The sequence below is a fragment of the Phalacrocorax carbo genome, chromosome 11 (genome assembly GCF_963921805.1).
Source record: "Phalacrocorax carbo chromosome 11, bPhaCar2.1, whole genome shotgun sequence".
Lineage (NCBI taxonomy): Eukaryota > Metazoa > Chordata > Aves > Suliformes > Phalacrocoracidae > Phalacrocorax > Phalacrocorax carbo.
Window position 1 is genome coordinate 15,564,569 of NC_087523.1, and position 19,692 is coordinate 15,584,260.

Sequence of the window (19,692 nt, forward strand, 5' to 3'; positions counted from 1 at the left end):
GCCATTATTATACTTTTAAAAAAGCGTTCTGATGCAAGCAACTTAAGTTCACACTTTTCACTAATCCAATGCAGATTTGTTGTGCAGGTAAGGTGTAAGTAGATGGCTAGCTATTTTCCAGAGCTGGGAGCCAAAACACCTTCCAATAAACATGGTACTTTCTCTAATGCAAAGTCCTGATCCAGACCTTCCCTGTCACCAAATTCCACTTAATCCCTAAAGTGGTGCGCAGTCCCTTCAGTAAGGGAGCTGCACCCAGACACAATGATAACCTTGTGGAGAGAAACCTCTGTCAGTCCCTTGGCGAAGTGGGTGGCAAAGAACATGCTTGTTTCCTATGTTGGGTTTGGCATAAAGGCAATATGAGAATAAGATTTGCCTTTATAGAAGATGTGAGAAAAGCTTTGTATGTTGGAGACAGTGTTGCTTTGACTGATGATTTCAATATTGCCACTTATTCGGGGCTTCTAAACTTAAAATTGCATTTTAAAAAAATCCATGTCTCTTTCTCCAGTGACTCGAAGCCCCTGAGTTTATGATCAGGGTAAATTTTTTAATATTTTAATATTAAAACTAATAAATTCTGCCTGTTAGATCTCAAGACTGCTCATGTAGTTTGCTTCCCCCTCCCCCAGCCTCTCTGCAAAGCACTGTGTAAAGACAAACACTTCTGCTTTCATGCAGTTCCATGAACACACTCAAAACTGCTCTAGAGAAGATGCTAAGGAGCACGTCCAGGCTCTGGGCGTGTCCCCGCCAGCATCCTTGTGCACCCTCTGCATCAGCGCTGCCAGCCGGGGCTTCTGCTTGCTCAACTTGATAGGTTGGTATTTTCAAGTGCAGCCAGTTACTTTCTGTACCAGGGAACACGGTAAAAAATAAATGTTTCACTTGTGTTTTGCAATCACCTTATCTCTGCTCTTCCCCAGCAGCCCATGTGTGTGGGTGGGAGATGATAGTATTCTTCCAAGCTCTGCCCATGGAGCAGGGTCCACTGGCCGGAGGCGGCTGATGCACCCTGCGCTGGCACGGTCGTAACAGGACAGAGCAACAGAGAGGCTGCTTCCAGCTATTGGTGTAAGACAGCTGTGGTGGGGGCTGCGTTTTTGGTGAAATTTTAATAGTATATAGAAGAAAGTCTTTCAGAGGCTAGGACTGATGTGATGCCAAGTGCAGGATTTATTTTGCGTTATTGATGTGTGGCAATGCTATGATTCCTCATAGGTCTTCTGAATACTGGAGGAGAGGGGTTAGAGGTGTGTATGATGTCAGATCAAGAGTGACTGTAATAAAAAAAAAGACCAAAGTAAAAATCACTAAACTAAATTTTAGTTTAATTTATTAAGAAAAAAGGAGTCTAGAGGGTGCAAGGGGTACACTGCTACTTGCCTGTAGTTGCTGAATCACATCCTGCTCCATCCAGAAGTAACTACATGTTGGCATCTAAATGCTGTTGAGTCACCTCTGCAATATGAACTGGTGATTTACATTCATACATCAGAAAAATATCTCTGTTTAACAGTAAAAAAAAAAAAAAATCATTAAAACCCCTCTTTTGCAAGGGGCCGCCCCAGAAGGAAAATCTCTGCAAGGGGTTAAGATTTCCATTGGCAACAGGCAGGGAAAACTTTGTGAGGAACCTGCCCCACGTAGCTGCTGGGAGAGGGTGCGGAGATCGCAGGTACCCAGCTGGAGTGTTGGCCAGAAACACATCCAGGCCGTCGGCGCTGAAAGCGCAGGAGCTTCAGCTCCCTCTTTTACTATTGCACGGTCCCGAAACCTGAAGCGGAGCCTGGGGAGCAGACTCCTACAACTACCAGCAGAGTAACTTGCCAGCACCATGCTCAAAACACCGTGACTGTGTTTTCTGGTGTACGTGCCCTCCTCTTGCAGAGAATCAGGCCTTTGTCTGAACAACTCCTTTCTCCTTTTCTTTCCAAAGTTTTCAGTTGGCGACTAGGAAGGCGGGGGGTTGGGGGCGCAGCCTGCAAAGATGAAGCAGCTCATGAAAAGAAAGCTGCTGAATAGGCAAATTGTTTTATCTGGATGGGTTTTGTGTTCCTGACTCTGCGTTGCAAGGGAAGGTACAGTAGGGACAGTGTTCTGGCTCCTGGGCTCCTGCTCCGGCCAGGAGATCGCTCTTCTCCTGCTGCTTCTGATGCTCAAAAGCTCTCAGCGTGTGTTATCTTTTTCCTCCTCCCCCTAAAGAAACCCACTCACTGCTGATGGCATTTCTATTTAGTAACGGCCATGTTTACACACTGTAAAAAATGTGAACTAGTCTCAAGGATTCTGCAGCTTTGTGCGCCCCCGCAAAGTGGTATTTCCTATGGCAGTTGACTCCAAAAAGGTCCTGTGTTTCCAACCTCGTTTGCTTAACAGTCTGGAAAGAAAACTGCAAAGTTAAGGATAAATCATCTGCTGAGCTTTAGGAGAGAATTTGAAAGCCCAGGCTCAGAGCGGGGATCCCAGCTTGCTCTGGCACTGGTTGAATCTTCTGCTTCTCTCTTCTTCCTTCAGAAAAACTTTAGGAACAGCTGATGCTCTGGTCAGCTGTTGGTCGCTTGGTAGCCTGTGTAATCCCGGGCTCCAGCATAAGATGTGTTGATAGTCTTTGAATCGGAGAGGCGGTGGCCTCTGTATTATTAAAGGTCATCAGGCATCTGGTACGAGCTGAAGGGATTTTGTGCTGTGAAGGCAGAAGAGCAAAAATGGTGTTTAAATTAAAAAAAAAAAAAGAAAAAAAAAAAGAAAAAAAGGCAAATTTAGTGCCTCAGCTTCAACACTGTGGGGAGGGACTCTAAGGTGGGATGCATGTGCCCAGGCAAAACAAAACCCTGATTAAGTAAATCCTGTTGATTCAGGGCCCTTGAAAAGAGAATCCCTCATCTGATGCAACTGGGTTTTTCTCCCATCCTGAACTGTGTCAGTGAGACACTGAGATCCTCATCAGCGGTGGGGAATGGAATGGAGCTGCTGGCTTCTTACATGCTGAAATTGTGATTTAAAAAGAAGGGGGGCTTTAGGGCTGCTGGAAGTTTTCTGGCTTTTCATCTGAGGATAAAGTGCTAAGGCATCCCCCCTGCTCAAAGGCAGAAAAACAGGGAGCAGGACTCTCCGCAAACACAATGGCTCTATCTTGCTCTATTATGCCACAAAGGAGTGGCTTGCTTAATCTCCGAAATTAATAGAGCAGAGAGGAAACGGCTCTTAAAGAGATGTGTGTCTGCTTCCTTCCTGTGCACAGCACGGGGAGCCTGGGGCTGTGAGGTAATGTCATTTCACATAACTAGAGGGCTCTTCTTATAAAGGACAATTACAGTAAGTGTAGCGAGTCTGGAATTTTTGACTTTTCAGTATTTTTTCTTGCTACGGTGGTGGGGATTTTTGTTTAAAATCTGACATATTATTTTGGTGAAAGCTGATGCTGTGAGAGTTTGTCCCACGTTTGATTTGTTTGATTTTCAAGAGGTTTGGGGGTTTTCTTGGTGGTTTTTTTTTTGTGTGTGTGTGTGTTTTTTTGTGTTGTTTTTTTTTTTTTTCTTTTTGGTCTGCCTCTTGTTTAGTGACACCAGAGAGAAACCAGCCTGCTGTTCCCTGCCACGCTTAGTACAATAGTCTAAACACGTTTTGAGCCGTTGTCCTAGGAGAATGTCAGTTCAACCAGAATTAACGGAGTGTATTCTAGTAGAACAGCTCCTTTTTCACACAGTGTTGGCCCTTTATAGCAGCGTGTTACTCTTGGTGGGAAGCCAAATCGACTGATAAGCAATGGACTAGATTTTCCTGCACGTGGTCAAGGCTGCTCACATCTATCCAAACGTTTTTAGCTTTAGGAAGAAGACCTAGTACTTAAAAAACTAAACCCCACCTAGCCATTGTCGCTTCGGAGGGAGTGAGAGAAGAGAAAAAAATGGCTTGCCAAGAAGCCTTCAGGATTTTTTAATTGCTTCAGGGAGAAGGATGGGAAGAGCAGGAAGAGATACCACAGGGACCAGGGCTCCTGGGTACCGTGCTGCCGCCAGCCCGTTTGACTTGGGAACAGGCGGATGATACTCAGCATGTTCCAGGAGCTGACTTTAGTTGGACAGATGAAGCTTTGCTCTGCTTTCATTCCTTAACTTTTGTTAATAATTGATGCGTGATACTGCACAGAAGAAATAGCCCTCCAACACTGCATTTTAAACCACTGTCTAGAGCAGCGTAACATAATCCAGCCATGTTGTGTATCCTGTGCATTTATTAAAAAGAAAGGATGCATGAAACGTTTGTTTTCTGAGTCACAATCAGGGGGAATCTGTAATAAAATGACTATCTATAAAATGCAGGACAGTTCATTCCCTACTAGCACCATGATGTATTTTGCATATGAACAGTAGGTTGCTTTGCAGAAAATGTGTTTTTGATATAAAGATTATCAGTGCTGCCACCCCTCTTCTCTTGTTTATTATTGGACTCACCACAGCAAAATTGCCAAGCTCCAAGTGCTTTTTCAGCTTTCATTCAGCTGCATGATTTGTAATGACTGTTGTGAGCTGGGGAAAGGAGGAAGTTTAAATTTGGGCAGTTGTGCATCTATCCACAGTTAACGAGGCATCTAATTTCTCTGCAAATTCAATACAGCTTTACCACAGTTCTGGCTGTAGCTGCAAGTATGCTGTAGTATTTTTCAATTTGATTGTGCACCTTTGCTGTTATCTGTGTGTGTTAAGCTCCATCTATTTTGGATTTTATTTATCTGAAAGATGAGATAAAGAACTGGCTTTGTATCAGTGCTGCTCACTAACGGCCATGGAGGCTCTGCAACCTTTCGGCTGCCTGCCTCCACACTGCCTATGGACGCTCCTAACCAGATACTGAAAAGGGCCAATGTTCCGTGGAGGTGGTATCGCTGCAGTGTCCTTTTCCTCTCAATGCGTTTTCGGGAGCACGGAGTAGCTACATCCATCTGCCTGAACCATCACTTTAACGCCCTGCACCAGATCTCACTTCCAAGTGTCAACAAAGCTTAGCTTCAGAGTTACTGCAAGCTCTTGGGTGCAGGGACCATCTTTTCTGGTTTTGGGCAGATGCGTAGTGCCGTACGGTTGTGACCCTGTCTGTCTTGCAAGGAATTACTGTGATTCACGTAATACTGACTAAGAACAGACAGCAGCACAGCACAAGGTGGGATGGCTACAGTTTAAAATAGAAGATGGCTTAATGAAGTTCTTAGGCTAAATGCCAACATAAAATTAGCATTTAGCCACCCCCGTAGTATTTGCCTATTAATTGGGTGTCACCATCTATATTGGCATAGGTTTTAGACATTGTTACAGCAATATTAACATGATTGAAGTGCATTGCATAAAATTATAATATCCATCAAAGTTTTGTCCTGGTGAGTGCTTGGATCATCCAGGCCACAGCTGGGAATGGTATTATTTTACTTGTTCTATTATAGACACCCAGACACATACGCAGCCCTCAGACTTACAAGAATGTGTCTGCAAGGTGAAATAATAAGCATATACTAGACAGTCCACAGGATTATCAGGCTATTTAAATGAGAAGAAAAAGTTGGGGGCAGAGATGAGAAAGGAGGGAATTATACCTCTTGTAATGACACCCTCTTTTACCTTCCAGCTGGGACTTCTGAAACCAGATCAAGGCACTGGGCTTTCTCTTCTTAAAGCCCGACCCATGCATCCTGGAGCAGGTTCAAGAGAGAGGATTTCCATCACATCCTCCTTTGGACTTTTTTTTTTTAAACTAAATCTTAAAGCAGTGCCTTTCATTAATTTTGATGTCAAGTTTTACCAACTTGCAAAAAGTTTCCCCTTCCGGCTGTCCTCCCAGAACAGGGGCCCTGAACTGCTGTTGTTGGGCTTCCCTCTGTGGCCAGGGCCTTTCTGAAATCCTGTGAAGCTCTGGGGTCCAGTGTGTGTGGGGCCACCTCTTCGTTATACATCGCAGTGCCTCCCGTTCCCATACAGTCACCATCTCTCTTTGGGGGTCCCCATGATGTGGGGGCCCACACGGCTGGCCTGTGATAGCTCTGCCCATTCGTTTTCCCCAGCTCCATTTTTCTCCCCACTCATAACCAGCATGGAGTTAGAAGGAGGCTGGGGCTAGATGCAGGCTCAGGGGTCCTGTGCCGTACACCACAGCAATACCAGAAGGCAGGCAATTTGCATTTTAATAACTCCCTCATTATGTATTTGTCTGATCTTGTCAATATTTTGCATTTTTAAAATTTTGCTGACTGCAGACGTTGTGGACGAGCAAGTCGATAATTAGATTGCCTGATTTTAAACACCTCAGTTATAAATCAGAGCAACCCATTTCTATAGCCCAGTGCTTTGGCTGGAAAGCAGCTGTCCTGTATGTGGAAGGCAAAAGATTTGAGGAAAGCATTGCATGGAGACGTTGTTAGGAATTCCTTGATGAGCATACTTCAAATATGGGGGGTTGATCCTTTTTCAGAAATAAAAAAGTTACAGGAATTAAGTCTTTATTACAGGATGTAGCATCACCTTGCCTGTCAAGTGAACGTGGTTCTTCCTGCACCGAGTAGGAGTGCCGCAGACTTCACCTTCAGTTTATTCCACCTGTCTAATGAGGTTTTTTTTTTGGTTTCACCTAAAGCTTGAGCTAACAGCAAAAAGATTAAATGCAAATTGCACCTTCAGGGCCCCCTTTGAATCGCACAGCACAGCTTGCACTGCAGCTGATGCTAGGTTTATCTCAATTGTTGTCTAAAGCTTTGGAATTATAAATGTTTGTGTTAGACGCATACTTTCTCTTCTGTGTAGTGCAGTTCTTTGTATTGCACACGGGGTTTGAAAACAGTCAAATATGGTGAGTGCAGAAGCGATAAAATCTCTTTATATGCACAGGTATGCAGAAGGTGAGAATAAGCGCTGGTATCATTATAAAAAATGTGGTGTGATCATTTCATTCTCAAAAGAGCTAACTGTAAGTAGATATACAGAGAAACACCCACTGGAACCAGCTGAAAAGTTTCCAGTTGTTTCAGCAGCCCAGGTCCAGTTATAAAACAGAATAGAGATTATTCTGCATATAGAATATCGCAAAGACACTTTTCCTCAGTGAGGAAAAGACCAAGTTTGGTTTTATTTAAAAAAATATTACTGGCAAGCACTGAGATGCCCAAACTGAAATGTGTTTGATGCATGAGGCAGTGGAGAGCCTGGACCCGATGAGACCTGCAGTTGGCAGAGGAATGTGGCAAGATGGGTCCTGGGAGGACATCTGCACAAGGGACATCCAGGAACAAGTGAGCATAGAAAAAGGCAACTTTTGGTTCTTTAAATTTGTGTCAGGAACCAAGGGAAAGTTGTGTTCAAATGTGTTGGAGAGGGAGGCAAAGACGCATTAGAGGTTGCATTATTTCTCTTACTGTAAATAGCTTTTTGTTCAGCATGGAAGGACAGCAGCTCTTCCTGGGGTTGTTTGCTGTTCTCACGTGACTATTTGATGGTTCAGCTCGTTAATGGACCAGGTTTCTGTTAAAAGTATTTTGTTGTTTGGCAGCAGTGTGCTTCAGAAGCCAGGACTGTATTACATGCTGGTGAAGGCGGCTGCTGCTTTCTCACATGGAGATAAACATAAATAGATTTTTAAGGGGTAACAAAAATTCCTCCTTGTTCTTGGATTACCCTTAGAGTTAAGCACAAACCATTCACAAGTGAAGCAAATGCACTTGAGGTTAATTCTCCTTCCCTCCCATTCAATCCAGGAGCTTCTACACATTTTAGGGGGGGAGGGGGGAAGCTTGACCTCTTTTAGAAACCCAAAATTAATATGTGGCAATGAGAGATCCAGGCCGTGGCAATGCGAGAGCTGTTTAGGAATCCCGTTGCAGCTCCATTTTGGCATAATTAAATGGACAGTCCCGATGAACCGGTGGTTTTCAGCGTTGTTGTGCAAGAGCTGCCAGAGGCGCCCTCCCGGCAGCGCCCCGTCCTGCCGGGCGCCGCGGCACCCACGCCGCCCTGGAAGCGGGAGGTACTTACTGACAAGCTAAATCTCATCTTGTGCAACCGCTTGGTGAACAACCGTGGTGACACCGTGTCTGATCAGCTCACACTGCCGTTCTTGCAGGGAATCGCAGTTTCTTCGCTGGGTTGAGGAATCGGGCCTTGCACTTTGCTGGTGCACCTCGCTTGCAGGCAGCCTGATAAGGTCCTTCCGTGCAGTTTGGTTTCATGTCACACATTAGAAACACTATATCGTAAATGAGCAAAGTTTATTTTCAGGGAGTTACTCATATTGACACTTCTGACAGTGTCTGTCTTGTTACAGAGCAGATTTGTCTTGCAAAAACCAGGAAACGCCGTGTAAGGGAGCACGCAGTGCGCTGCTGGAGAAGAAACTTGCTTAAATCAAAAGTCTACCCCAACATCACCCAATTTCTCCCATGCATTATTTTTGATGTCTTGTTATGTACTAACATCAAATACTTCAAATTGGGTTCAGTATTGTGAGTTAATTCTTAATTGGTCGTGACCAAATATAACACAGGCCTGATTTTTCAAAAATTATCAGGAATACAAATGGCACAATCCAGAAGATACTGGATGATGATCAGTTAGGGCCTGCAGATTCTCCAGCGATGTGATAAAGTGAATATAAAATGCTGCCAGGTTAGAAAAGTACTATTTTACATCCATTGTCCAAACGATTGTGCAAAGAAGCAAGGTGAAGGACTAGGTCTTCATTGGTTTTCTGCCTTGGATTTTTTAATGGAAGCAAAATTAAGATGACGGTAAAAGGTAGAGGGAGAAATATAACAGCTGAAACCTCCTAACTCATGTGCTTAATCATAGTACACCTTTTTGTGCATCAGCGCCTCTCACGTCTGTACAGAGCTCCAGGAATATCAGTTCTTTAACAGTCTTTATGTTGGTACCAGGAGTAAAAAATAAGTTGAATTTTTAAATTTTTGTTGATCTTACAAAATTAATGCAGTTTAAAGTGCGCCATTTGTTTTAGATTTGAGTACAGATAGGTATGATACACGGTGTCAGCCTTTTTCATTAAAAAAATTAGGCAATATGTTTGGCTTTTTATTTGTTTTTGGCTCTAGATCTGACTCAAACGTTTGTGTAAGACAGGCCGCACTAAAAAGTGCAAGGTCAGGTCTTGGTGTGCTGCTCAGACGTGACATGGAGGGAAGGGGAAGAATTGGTGTGATACGCAAGGCTGACGTTTCCTGCCCATTTCCTATATCATGTCTGGCAAATCTAGTGACTGAAGCACAGGAAACTAGGTGCAGTTTCTCTGCAGTCCCCGTAAGCAACTTCAAAGGCAAATAGGTGTTTTGTAGAACTGGAGCTCTTTTCCTCCAAAGCAACCACAGCGGTGGGATGAGGTGTACGGGGCTGGGTATGCACAGCGCCACGGTGTGGTACCAATGGCACTGGTGGGCACTGGAGGGGTCTCTTCTGAAAATTTGGTTCAGAAGAGAAGTTGGCTCTTGGTTAGGAGCTCAAGAGTGGGAGACTTGTGAAATGCATATCGATGCTCATGATGCGTGCTGGAAATACTGTCAAGGATCAATGCTAAGCTGGCAGGAGCTTTGCATAGCAGTAATTATGGAGGTGAGGGGTTGCAGCCATGGTAAGCACTTGGAAGTCCTCAAGTTATTCCATTTGAAGAACTTGCACTCCTACAAAGTAGTATCTCTGTGCCACTATGAAATAAAATGGTTACCCTCAACGACTTTTTAGGGGCCAACCTGCTCCAATCTCCATTGCATTTGCAATCAGTCAGTGCTTCTCAGATCGAGTTCAGCAACTTCCACCTGGGGGGCTGTCATTTCATAATATAGAGGACAGTCATCTTACCATGTCTAAGACATCCCTGTTCACCAGCAGCTACTAAGCTAAGGAGAGTTTCTCTCGGTGCAGTTCAGCTTGAGATTGCTGGGGCTACCTGGGCGCAGCACATGCAATGTCCTGCGAAGGTCCAGCGTGACCCAGTGCGGTGGGTCGCATTCATGCAGTGCTCGCCTGCGCTAACTAGTCCCAGAGCTAGCTCAGTACAGCCTTGGCTTCAGGATGTCTGAGCCCCAGGGAGGGAAGATGGTCTAAAGTGACGAAGTGACCTCAAGCAGCTCTGTTGAAGCAAAGTGACCTCACCTCTTTGGGCTAGGGTTAAACTGGAGCTCCTTCAATAACCTTAATGCCCTGAAACTTGAAGGTGGACACAACACTGTGTTTAGAGACAGATCAGAGCATTCCCAGCAAATCCAGACTTTTGTCCCCACTTCACAAGGTCCTTGCAGCTCCCCAGTAATGCTCCATAGTGCCATCCGACATGATAGTTGTTTCCTGATCGTTACAGCAGTTATATCCTCACTAGACTGTACAACTGTAATTGAAAGAGGAAGTTCCTCCCCTTCTTTCAGAAAAAATGAAGAGCTACCCACCCTCCCACTCTGCATTTTAGGAGATTTCATAGTTCTTTCAGGTTTGCAAAGTTTGGTGCGAATGCTCGCGTGTGGCTCGCCTGGGCAGCGGCTGGCCACCAGCTGCTGTCTAGGCAAGTTGGGTTCTTCCAGCCCCTTCTCCTCCAAGGCAGACAGGGCTTCCCCACGCACATATCTGCTGGCAGCTGAAGCCCTCTGGAGAAGAATGGCTGTGTTCTTGACAAATCACTGGATTTGGTGATGGCTGTGATAAGTTACTACAGAAAAAAGTTTTACCTTCACTTCCCAACACTGGGAGAGAAGCATATTCTTGGGCTTGAAAACTTTTAGGGGAAGTAGTGTAATTCTTGTGGGTAAACTGAAATGTCATAACTAAAAGGCAACAACAGCTTTTTTCATCCTAAACTAGGTACATACAGTTTAAGTGTTCTGACCTTTCAAGAATGTGTTTGCTCAACTCCAGACATCGTGTCTGTATTAGAAAATGGAAGGTTGGTGTTCAAAAGTATGCAGTGAGTTTTCCTGTAATATCATTGTTTCTTAGTAAAGGGCAAGTCTTGCAACCCACGGTTTTCAATTGAGGAGCCCTTAGTAGGATGAGGACCGTACCCCAGGATGCCAACCTCATATCCTGGGTGGAGGGGAAGCCTCTACTCATTTAAAAATTAAGCCCTATAAGAAAGGGCTCAGAAAAACAGAAGTACTTCTAGGTTTTTCTTCTTTTCTCCTTAACCTGATGCTCGTGATACATAATGCAAATATTTCAAATTAATAACTCTGATATTCTTGATTGAATACATGCTATGCTTAAAAGGAAAAAATAACAAAAAAAAAAACCCAACCAAAAAAAAAAACCAAAAAACCTGCCAGTTTATTGTAGACCTAGAGCACAGTATGTGCTGCTGCTTGCTCCGGTGCTGCTGGAGAGCCAAGGGACACCCTCCTAGACCTGATGCCGTTTCCCCAGTTCTCACGCCTCCCAGACATCCAGCCATACCTGTGGTAGGGTAGAGGAAGCTAATGAGCACAGTTTGTTTGGAAAGTCCCATTATCATTTAAAGAATTTTAATAACAGAGTGTTTGATAGCATGTAGTAATGGGAGAGAAGATAAATGTAAATGGGGAAATGAGGAGCCCATTTGTGAAGCACTCACAAGGTCTAAGGTTTTCTAAGGGTTTTCAGGTTATCTTGTCCCCTTGAAATTAAATTGGAGCCAAGTGTCTCGGCTCATCTGCAAACCTCAGCTAAGGCACTTAATGAAAAAAATAGTTCCTTTACATAATTCCCTTCCCTTCACCATTAACAGGATATATGGGTTTCCATCAGTACTTCCTCTGTAAATCAAGATATCGGAGGCTATTGTCTCCATATGCAGCTCCAGCTCGGTGTGGAAAGCATTTCAGATTTGAAGCTTCAAAGGTCAATCATCTGGTTAATACTGCTATTCCCATGATGAGTTTTTTTCTCTCTTTGTGGTAAACGTGTAGTTTTGAAATGCCTGATAGAGATGACTCTAAAATGTTTCCTATGCACTCAGACTTGACCCAGCTGCCATAGTTGCATGTTGGAACTGGTGGTGCTGCAGCCATTTTCAGAAGTTCCTCTAGGGAATGAAGGAGCAAGCTTGGGGCCGTGCCCCAGCCCCCCAGGAGGCTTCTGCGAGATAGTCCCACTACAGTCAGCAGTAACTTTCAAGCTCTTTTTTTCACCCTGCAGTTCATCTTCTTCCTAGAGTTTTACAAAGAGACCAAGACCATGTAAAGTATTCCCGAACCGAGCAGCATGCTTCGTTCTGTGTATTCAAAACTACCTCCTCTGTTATGACAGATAACTGCAGTCTGGCTACAAAATCTGTAACAGGGATTGGTAACCCTCCAGGATGATACTTGGCACTCAAGAGCTAACACATGTTTTTGTTACATGAGCATGAGTCTAATAAAATGGCTCACTGGTTTAATATGCCTCTTCGTAAAAACAAGACGCAGTCGGATTTAGAAATTGTGATGATTTGGCAAGTTCAATTATTAACTTCTCTTGCAGGGTTAAGCTTTGACCAGAAGTTTGCCATGAACCCATGGGCACATCCTGCTAGGAAACAACGTGCAGAAATCCTCCACTGTCCTCCTTGATTTATCTACACAGTGCAAACTCGGAATGTAGAGCTGTATTTTCCCTGGAGGAAGTCACGGCAACCTCCATCCCCACTCCAGAGCAGAATGCTCTCATATTTTAATATTTTAGTGCTTTGATACAGTTCTCCTCTGCTCAAGATGTTGCATCTAAGGAGACTTTGGCAGGCCCTGAACTGGCCTGTTATATAGTCTGCTTTCACCATGTTTTGGGAGAAAAACTGAATGTGGTGAAGAGCCCAGGCTATGTTAGCTATGCAGTGTCCTGTGGGATTGATTGTGAACACAGCAGCTAAAGATAGAAATGCACCATAGAGATGCTAAAAATACTGTCCAACTCTACGGTGGTTGTTTAGCATTTGGAGCGCTATAGTTGGCCTTACACAAAGGGAAGATGGAGTTTTGCAATTTGAATATGCAAATGAAATCCTGATCTTGCAAATGTGCAATCATATGCTTGAATCTAAAAAGACCGCTTGTATTCCTGAAGTTAAGCATTGGCAAGATTAAGAGTTTAATCAGTCAAATACAGTGTCATCAGAAGTTAGTGTAATTGCATGGCAATGTGGAGACCTTGCTTCAAAAAACAACAAAAAAAATTATGTTGCGTGATTAAGATCAGATGTTTACATTCCACGTGTTGATACTTGGAACCGTGTTGTCTGATAAATCATCTCTTATTAACGCAGTAGGTTACAAACAGTTTCTTCTTTACATTTATATGCATGATTCAGTAAACAGTATTTTAATATCAGTGGGAACACATGCTATGCTTCATAGCTTTCAACTGTGTGACCTTTAAAGGCAGAACAAAGGCTTAGAAATTAGAGTTTACATAAAACTGAGAAGTGCCGAAAGCTTGAAAGGCTGTGTAATTTACTTCTGCAGCAAGAACACCATTTTCTCTAACATTGTTTGCACAAGTCAGCATTTATGTTGTCAATTTGCAGTGATGAATGTGTGATTAACATTGCTTCTAGGACAGAGGGGAACCGGTATCTATAGCAAGTCGAGAGGTTCTCTGGTTAAAAACCAAGTAACTTAAGCATCACATTTTCTGCTGGAGAGAATTTCTCCAAATCCTCTGTATTTTTAATTCACTCCTTTAGTTAATAATATTGAAAGAGCAAAGAGTGAAATCCCATCCTCGCTGAAGTCAGTGTCCCAAAATATTTATTTCACTGAGGCCAGGATTCCCATGGCTTTATACAGGATGAGGGCTTCAGGGCTGGGCGGTGGTCTGGGATTGGTTTGGGGTTTTTAGTACCACTATTTTGCAGAATCCCTTTAAAGGTCCCTGGGCAAGTAACAGGTACTGTTTAAAGAGTGTTGTAGGAGCCAGAGCTGCATGCTGGTCACCTCGCTGGGCCAGGAGGAAGGAAGCCTACAAATAACATGTTCATGCCAATGAACTCTGTTCCTATTCCAGTTAGTGCAGGCTGAAAAGAGTGGAGTGTAGGTAAAGATGAAAGTGGTAGGACAAATGAAGTAGTGAGAAACAAATTAAATATTCACTACCAGACTCTTCTGCTTTACTAAACATTTCTGCTTCTGGCTCTACAAAGAGTTCTCTTACACCCAAGTTCAGTGGGAGACTCACTAGATTCGCGATCTTTTTACTCTAAGGGAGGCTTGGTTTTATGGCTCTGTATTAATCAATAAACTGTTTATTGCTTAATTTTTTGAAAGGCAGAGGAACATCCAGGAGGCCTGGAACATCCAAAGGCCCTGGAGGAATGGGTGGGAGAGGAGCCATTCGGGGTGTTTCCTTTCCTTGCCCGTTTGTTCCATCCTCCTTAGAGTTGTGCTCCAGTTTCTGATACCACTTAGGAGAAACTTCAAACTGCTCTTTTAAATGTTTTGTCCCCCACCAAGCCTAGAGAGGAGCTCTGGATGCAGTCATGCCTTGCCTTCCGATACAGAAAGTAAGCGGAAGGCCACTCAGCAGTCAGACGTAAGGCTGCACAGGGTTAGCGTTCAGGCGCAGCCACAGAGTTGAGGCTGGAGCTATTATTCTTTGGGGGAGTAAGTGTGAGTACTTCAGCTGTTGAAACAAAAATGCTTTTTTTCCAGACTGAAATCCCATTGTTTCTTATTTTTCTGAGAATTTGAGAGCTTTTTGGCCCCAGGTTTGACCTAATTGAAGGCTTTGCCTCCAGGCTCTTAATTCCCCAACCATACCTTCTGACAAAACGGAACCTGTAGTTTAATAAAACCGCAGGAGTAGGTCTTCTGGGATTTTAAAAAATAATGCAATATGTAGCATAAAAGAAGTGTCAGACTGGGTTTTACCTGGTTGTCTAGTAAATGGTAAACCTATCTCATAAATTAGGAACGCCTGTTTCTTACACTTAGCTCCTCTTAGCTTGTGGTCATTGCATAACCGTGCCAATGTTAGGGGCTAAAAAGGAAGAGAGAAAAGTGTCTTTCAAATCCCAGTAGACCGAAGTAGCAAAAACATCGCTTTTTGCTCAGTGGAGAGGATCTGCAATTCTCCAGCCTAGCTATTGCCATGAGAAATTAATGTAGTCTACAAAATTACTGCAAAGTGTTCCATAGGACTTTGAAATTAATGGACTATAAAAAAAGATATAAAACAATACTGCTGGTATTAAAACTGAGGTAAGATGAGGTAATAGTGATGGAAAGGCGTTGAGTCTAAGATTGATCTTGATTTACAGCCAGATATGAAAGAAATGCTCTTGTATTACAGCTTAAAAACCGAGAGACAGAGAACTTGTTCTGTCCTCAGCTGTCTAGTTAATAACACTTGTCATTAAATGGAATGTGGAAGTTACAGCCAAACAATATGCGTGACGTGATTGCTGTGAGTCTTCAGATGACTAATTAAGAGGCATCTGTACAGGGATCTCCTGCTACCAGTACAACACAGGAGCAAGCAGTAGTCCTGTTCATCCAGATCCATTTGTCAACAGCAATTTTTCTCCTGGAAAAATTTCCATTTTAACAGTGCCATTAATATCAAAAGCAGATGAATTGCTAAGGAAAGACAAGATGGGGAGGCTCTGAACATTTGTTTTGATAGGGCAGATCTCTGTTGGTGCCTTTTAAATGAGATTGGTAATTCTGTCTGACCTGAAAAGGAGCAAAGCTATGGTTTGGGTTTCTTCCTTTTTCCTTTTATTTACAGTGAATGTTACTTGGTCTCTTGCATGTGGCTGGCTTGTGTGGGATGGCAAAATAGGTATCGTCTTGGCTATGTTTTTTTCCTCCTTGGAACTGATCCTACACTGATATCTTCACACAGATATTAGTGATGTTTCCTGTAATTTTACACAAGGGTAGTCAGAAGAACGTTGCTCACAAACTTGCTGCTGTGTAGGCTGTAAGGTGTTCCAGTTTAAAGCAGGATATACATCAGACAGATTTCTGTCATTATGAGCATAACTGCATTCACACAAACCGATACAAGAAAATCGTAATTGCATTTCCTTCCCTTTAACTTTTGGTTAATATTTAGGAAAAAAACCTAATACCTTAGGCTCTTGGTAGTCCAGGTTGAATTTCCTGTTAGTTTCTGTGGTTTAAGCTTATGATAAGATCACATCTTTCCGGTTTTGTATAGTCATGATGATTTGGATTTTTGTGCTTACCAGCAAAACGATGCAATTCTGAGTATTTGCAGCCAGGATTACTTCCTATGCTGCATGGTGACTTGGGGAAGAAGGCCACATAGAAGAAAGAAAGTGCCAGGTCGGCACTCACCATCTAAAAGTTCACATCTATTCAACAGTCAAACAAGAGACCTGAGTGCTGCAGCAATGTAACAGGGGAAGCTCCTGTATTTTTGAACTCACAACAGGGAGTGTTGCCACCTTTATTAAAGGAAAGCACGCACCTTGTTTTCTTCTTTCTGTTTTAACACAGCTTGAGGTTCAAGCTTCACTGAGGGAATAACTGGAGAAGATCACAATGAGTGGTGACAGTAATGGGGCAAAGGATCACAGCATGCTCCTGTCAAGTCAACTGATGTTTGCTCTACTGATGGGAGATCAAATTCTACATATGTAGCAGTGGTGTTTAGGAGGTGTTTTACACATGCATAGCCTAAGTAGCAACTTCCAATCTATGTTAATATGCTTATTTTAAAGATGGCAAATTTCAAATTGCCACTGTAAATTATAAATTGGGAGAAGCTGTAGTTCCACGTAAAAGTAATCCACATAATGCATACAAGCCAGCTAATAACCAGTGTCCTTTCATGGTTAGAATGACTGCTTACATCCTCGGTTCCTCTTCCTACATCCTCCCTTCCAGTTGCCTATTTCCATGACCGTGATGAATAGAAGGAAATCCACCCTGTGAATTTTCCCTATTCATAATCCTTTCTCCACTACCACACCTCATTACAAACAGATCTGCCACCTTTCCAGCCTGTAAATACCCAACAGACCCCAAAGCAGGCTTTACCCTGGTACCCCTTAGCTGGGGAGTTGGGGTATTGCTGTTTTTAAGCATAGTGAAGCACATCTCTGGTAGCTTGGAATCGCAATGTGATCTCTTCCCTGACAATGTGAAATGACAACTTTATGTCCATCCATGCTGAAATGGCTTAAAATCAGAAGGGTCAAACAGCCTAAAGCAGTAGGAAGAATGTGATTTTAGCTTATGTTTAATCTTAGTATGGAGAAAGTGAATGGTAGTTTTAATTGCTTAGGCCTCCTTGAGTTCTCCTTGTAGCCTAAGATGTGACTTTGATAAAGCATACTTCATGTTCCTCGCAGTCGTGGACTGCTTTGGCTACTCACTGGTCAGCAGGAGGCATTTTTTCTTGGATTCCAATATATAATGGAATTTCTGTTACCAAACTGCAGTTGGCATGCATGAATGGAAACTTGCAGATGTGCTAAATGCACTTAATGCAGTGCCAGGTTCTGCTGTAGTTAAATGGGATCTTTGCCCATGAGCACTTGGGTTTTGTTGCTCATGTGCAAGCCAGCCTGCTACCGAAAGCAGCGCGTCTGATAGCTCAAGCAGGGCTGTAAGTAACTGCTGCCATTTAAAAGGTAATATTATATCAGATCCACTTTCCAGACCCCAATCACACAGTCAAATTCTCACCTCTTGTTCATGAACTGACCTCAGAGATTAGCAGGACATTGAAATCTATCTAGAGTGTGGATAAATGAGCAACAGAGAGCACAAACCTTTCCAAATTGTGTATTTAAGGCACAGGAGAAAAAAATTGTGATGTTTGCTTGTTTTATGTGGAAAATTGCCAGTTTCATTTTCTCATTACATGACTGTTTTTGTCAGAACAGATAGAAACATTTTGGGCTGATGGGCAGATAGCTCTCGCTGAAGCTTGTTGAAGCCACAGAGACTGAAGTCTTGATCGCTGAATGCTGCAAACAGTTTGCTTCTGGCAATACATACTTTTAATTTTGGCAGTGTTTAGTGTTTGAAAGAGACAGGGAGTGATAGATTCTCTGGTCAGCTCTGTTGAGCAAACCTTAGACTCAGGTCCTACACTTTGCAGAGGGAAAAAACAGTTTGCAATATACCTTGAAAATAATACTGGAAAAAGACTTCTCATCTCAGGCTGCTGCGGGGCTCAGCCCTTCCACCAAAAATTAAACAAGCTCTCTCTGTCAAAATAATTCAGATATGCCACATTTTAGCAGCCTGTTGATGACCTGGAGTCCCCAGGTTTCTGAGGCACCAGTGTCTTGCTCTGAAAGGCTTTGTGCAAAGCTGCCCCAACAGTAGCAAACCCCAGTATCTGTGGTGGGATGGAAATTTTCCCCACCTGCCCTGTATCTTTTTACCTCTCTCTTTTCCTCAATCAAGCAAACAGAAAAGCCAACTCCTGGGATTTCCCAACAATTACAAGGGTCTTGAGATTCCCAGTGAAAGAAGGTTATCTGGCTCCCATTCTGGAAAACCCAGTCATGGATCCATAGATTTCATGCTATTAAACCAAGAGAGTCTCCAGCAACGATGGTGCATGCTGGAGACAGGGGGAGGTGGACTAGCTGCTGAAGGAGGACGCAGTGCAGACTCTACAGACATCGGTTCAAAATGGCAGCATCCCATCAGGCTCAGCTGTAGCTTGAAGAAGCTGCGTAGGTGTGGGAATCACTGCTGTAGGTTGGATCTCTCAATGGCAGTGAGTGGGGTGCGGTGGTTGCAGATCAATAATCAGTAACCTGCGGTTGCTGTAAATCAAGGTTTGAATCTCTGACAGGCTGCAGAAGCCAGGAAGAGGCACAGAAATACCTCACCTAACGTTTTAACTATCATTTCTGCATTACGTTGACCTAAGTAGGAATCTCTGGTTAGGCTTGGCTTCTTTCTGGCAGAAGGGGGATCATTGGAAAGCTGGAGAAGTGAGGCTCTCCCGAGCGGGCCATGGTGGCTCTTTCCTCCCAGATACCGTGCGGGCGAAGGAACAAGTGATGGGTGGAGAATTAACAGGAGCTGGCAGCAGGGCCATGGGGCAGCCAGGCTCACGTGGAGAGCTGGAGTGGCAACTGAGGACAGCTGATGTATTAAAGAAAGGAGGAAAGCTGAGCGAGAGCGAGGCAGGGAGCCAGTCCAGAGATGCCCATTCGGTTGGTTATTAAAATCCAATGGAACCACCACAGTGTGTATTTATTAACAGTTTGATCTCTCTGCTTCAGTTTTTGCTACTTCCAGCCCTCCTTTCTCCCTTTGTTGAGAAATAGTAAGTTATGCAAGGCCAGCACCACCTCCCGAGTTTGGAAAGTGCCTGACGCCAAAAGTCACCCGAGCGGGCAACTTCAGAGAGCTCAGTCTAGGAGAGGGTGCAGCCGAGGACTAGTTTTGCATGCCAAGTCTGCCTTTTCTTCCTTGCACAAGAGAAGCCTGCGGAGCACTCTGCCCACACATAGGGAATCAATTCTGTGTAACAAGGTACCGTGTGACAAATTAGATGTTTGTAACCACAGCTGTATAGCTTCCTTGGATGGAGCAAGGTAAAGAGTTATTATTTATTCTTGTTATACTGCCATTGCGAGCTAGCAGCGCTACTCACTTGTGACTTGGGTCTTTCCCAGAAAGACAGCCCGTTGGTTTTGAGGGGATAGTAGTGCTGGGATCACAGAATCACAGAATGGTAGGGGTTGGAAGGGACCTCACTCTCA

The 19,692-nt window shown here is 43.7% G+C and overlaps 1 protein-coding gene across 3 annotated transcripts in view; it reads left to right on the forward strand.

Moving 5' to 3' along the window:
• Positions 1 to 19,692, forward strand: part of MAMLD1 (mastermind like domain containing 1) — an 82,806-nt gene that overhangs the window by 24,628 nt on the left and 38,486 nt on the right. The window contains exon 1 of one of the 3 annotated variants that reach the window (XM_064463188.1): positions 772 to 823. The exons of the other annotated variants lie outside the window; for them this stretch is intronic. The gene's annotated coding sequence lies outside the window, so the exon portion shown is untranslated. Of the gene's footprint in view, positions 1 to 771; positions 824 to 19,692 lie in introns of those variants that run through there. 3 annotated transcript variants of the gene reach the window in all.